Raw genomic sequence first — 3951 nt, 5'->3', positions numbered from 1 at the left:
TGTCATTGTTTACAAAGATTGTATTTTGGGTTGTTTACCAGATGGAATGCTGCAAGTCAAACATTTGAAGTCATTCCAAACTTGCTGCGGGGTGAAGTTTACCCTAGCGTCTAGGGGAAACTACCCTACTCTTACCCAAACACATTTTGCATGTCAGAGGCCAGCAGCCAGGTAAGTCGCAAGTGTGGCCACTGCATACATATAACCATATGTTTTAAACATAATTGACAAATCCTAGTATTAAGATACAAGATCTTCCACTTGGCGATTTAATTGGCAGTAGGAAAAAAATGGCTTCTTGATTGCCCGTATGGAGAGTGATTAAAATATGTACATAACCTGCCTATTTGTCGCCATCATCCTTCTGTTCTGGAGAATTAAATTAGCGTTACTATCAACATCTGTTCTGATTATGTATGCAAGAGGCCTGTTGACAGCACTGTCACATTTTCACTGTTAAGCTATTACTACCAAAATTAAATCTCATGTAGCCATTAATTGGAGTTCAGAGGAACAGCAATCAGAGAAATTTTGTTAACCACCAGGGTCCTCAACCCAGAAGCTCTGATGGTTATCACATGTGACAAAATGTCTTACCACTGACGTTTGAGTATGATAAGAATTTGTGTGTAAGTGCTGGTGATATTATTTGTCAACTCAGTTCTCATTTCCATGGAAGAGGTCTGTTCTATTCCAGTGAAGGCCGGCACTTCTGCACTGCACGGCATTGCTATCAGACCAAATAGTGGTTTTGGATATCTATGTTTACTGTTCTGGTATTTTGGGACTGATGTATGGGAGAAAACAATCCAGGTACCATCTCACTAACTTGGAAGTTCCACAGAAAACTTCAGAGGGAGGTTACCTTAGGTTTTCTTAGAGAATTATTCTGAAATGGTGAAATGGAATATGTTCTTAAGTAGAAATGTGTCGAGGCTTAAAGTGTCCATAAGCTTCCAGCCAAAACAGTTCAGAAGAGTTTGTGCATATATTATGACTACATTTTGTGCTGTTTCGGACTTCTGTGAGGGTTTTTTCGGCTGTTCGGGCGCACATTTTTTCTGGAGGCAAGCCGAAGTTCGGAGCCGAAGTCTACGGCCCTTTGTCAGTGATTGGTCAACAGGGATTCTTCAATGAAGTCTTTGTTGTCATTCCACAAGAGACGACTCATTTTCATGCATGTTTTTTCATTGAGAAACACTGCACCAAACATCTTAGATGTAAAGTTGCGCGACTAAGATCTCGGCAAAAACGTTAAAATGAATGACAGATTTCTTGAGTTAGATTCATTCTGATTTTGGCTACTCAAAATTGACAAACCGTACCCTATGCTGCATTTTAATTGTTTTTCAGCAAAGGTATTTTAAGGGAGTATGCGAGTGTACTCTTTGGCTCAGCTAGCCGACAGCCATGACGGAAGCATGCTGACACTTTTAGTGATGCGATAGTCCCCCAAGAGTATTTCTCCATTGTTTTCTATGCCCTGTCGGATTGTCCCGTTTGAATATCTGTTATGTCTATTACTAACCACGTTTCCATCCACAGTTATGTGAGTAAAGTCATACCGTATATACAAAAAAAAAAACACCTATGAGGGAAACAGGAAGTTTCGGTACATTTTATAAATGCAAACAGAATTTGTTTGTTTGACATGGTGGGATCTTTTTATGTCGGTAAAATGAATTAAGCGAGAAAGGGCAGTGGAAACACCTTTATACTGAAATATTGATATAATAACCATCATATTGAAGTAAACTTGGAGTAAAGCGATAATATGGTGTGTAGTCCGCCCACAACGCCTTGGGAAACCAACCACTGGGCACACACTGACTGAATCAACGTTGTTTCCATGTCATCTAGGTCGGCAGGTAGCCTAGAGCATTGGGACAATAACTGAAATCTGTCAATGTGCCCTTGAGCAATTGCTCATGTAAGTCGCTCTAGACAAGAGCATCTGCAAAATGACAAAAATATATATTTTTTTACATGAAATTACGTTGAAGAACCAATGTTGAATTGACATCTGTGCTCAGTAGGATGCAGTTTATTAGGCTACAGATTAAATAGATGAACTTTACAGGGTGGTAAAAGTGCAGCGTGATGAGCTTGATGCTGCCTTTGATAAATATCAAAGGACTTATTCTGCTGACATGATGATCGATGCTTGACTGCCATTTGACAAACAAATATTCTTTGTGGTGTGAATTCCGATTTGTGCTCGAGCAAGATTAAACTTAATTATGAGAAGAAACACTTGAGTCAAGAGAGAACTGTGGTCAAGCAAGCAGAGGATGGGAGCCGTGAGCACAAATGTATCTTTCTCCCTCACCAATTTTCCAGTTTGCTATCCAAAATCCATTTTGCTCTCGCAACTGCTTACTATAATTTTATAACGGGGAAATTGTAGCCAATGAACATAGCCGTCTACTGAAACACAATTAGTCAGGTTTTTGGACCAATCACTGCTCGACTGCTCTCTAACCGGATTTTTGACCATAGAGATGAAAGGGGATGGTGAAAGGTGAACGATGGCTGACAAAAATAGAGGTAAGTTGGCTATCTTATCGGGAGAAGTTGCAATGGCGGAAGCAGAAGTGTTGTTTGAAGATGAAAGCGTGTCGAGTAGTTTGTGAGAAAGATGAAGTCCAAGAACAGTGAAGTCCAAGAATGGAGCAAAAAGGGCTAAAATGTTTGTGGAAAATGAGTCTGATGAATCGTTGCTTGTTGGAGGATGTTTGGATAAGGATGTTCATTTGGGAAACCCTTTTGAAGTCACAAGGATAGTGAGGAAGGTGTTGGGAAAAGTGGACACAGTCAAAGTAACCAGGAGTGGTATGGTGTTGATATTGTGTGTATCCCAAGAGCAAAAGTATCAATGCAGGAAGTGGACAACTTTGATTTTTGGAGCAGGGAACCGGTAAAAGGTGTCATCTCTGGCATCCTGTTGGACATTGAAAAAAATCAATATTTTAGGCAAGAAATTCCAGGAGTAGTTAATGCTCGTCACTTGACCCAAAAGGGGAAAGGGAGAAAAGTTTCTGTATTATTGATGTTTGAGGAAGAGTATATACCACCTTATGTAAAGCTGGGATATGAGACACGCTGTAAGAGCGTTTGTGCAAAACCCAATGCAAGAAGTGTAAAAAGTTTGGCCACATGTCAAGTGTTTGCAGACAGAAGGAATATGTTATTGAAGAGTCTGAATGTAAAATGTTGCAACTGTGGTGGGGATTATATTTACGAATTCCCTGCGTACCCGGTTAGGGTGAAAGAGTCCACAGCCTGTCGTTTCAAATGGGAACAAATGAGTCATAGTGGGCAGAACAAGCAAGGAGGGGGACAGAGCCAAGCACGAGTGTTGCGTTCCCTCTCCAAGAAGCGTACGTAACACCCTGCTACAACAGCTCCCCGCGGAGTGAAAGAGGTATGGGATTGTAAATGCGAGTTAGGATAACAAATGGCAGAGAATTTATTCCTTCACACGGTAAATTTTGGGAAAAGGGGCTGAACGGAACCAAAGCAAAATGTCAAAGCCCCCCTCTCCAACCTTACCTGCCTACCCACTACTTACCTAACAGTACCAGTTGGTGCGCTAACCAAAATACAGGGGGTTGTCCGCCCAGGTTTTGCCTAGTGTGCATAAACAGTAAATACTACAGGTTATGTATGCCCGCAGGCTTCTTACTTAAGCACTCCCTAGGTGCCTTCCCCTTCCCCCCTGGGAATAATGACAGAATAATCCAAACGTAAGTAAACAATTTCAAGAATTAAAAACACTGCGTCCTATTGACACACAGGACATACTAATAAGCTCTCTCTCAGCAACAACCAACACGGCATATCAATCAGTTCTCTCCAAAACAAAGGAACACTTGCTTTTCTAGCTTCAGAAGGACACTGTAATAGGATACAGCTGTATCCTCTGACGAGAGGGCGGGGTCAGCTCCAATC

Source organism: Salmo salar, chromosome 13 (genome assembly GCF_965601325.2).
Source record: "Salmo salar chromosome 13, fSalSal1, whole genome shotgun sequence".
Classification (NCBI taxonomy): domain Eukaryota; kingdom Metazoa; phylum Chordata; class Actinopteri; order Salmoniformes; family Salmonidae; genus Salmo; species Salmo salar.
The sequence above is the reverse complement of the archived record's forward strand: the minus strand, read 5'-3'. Positions refer to the sequence as shown.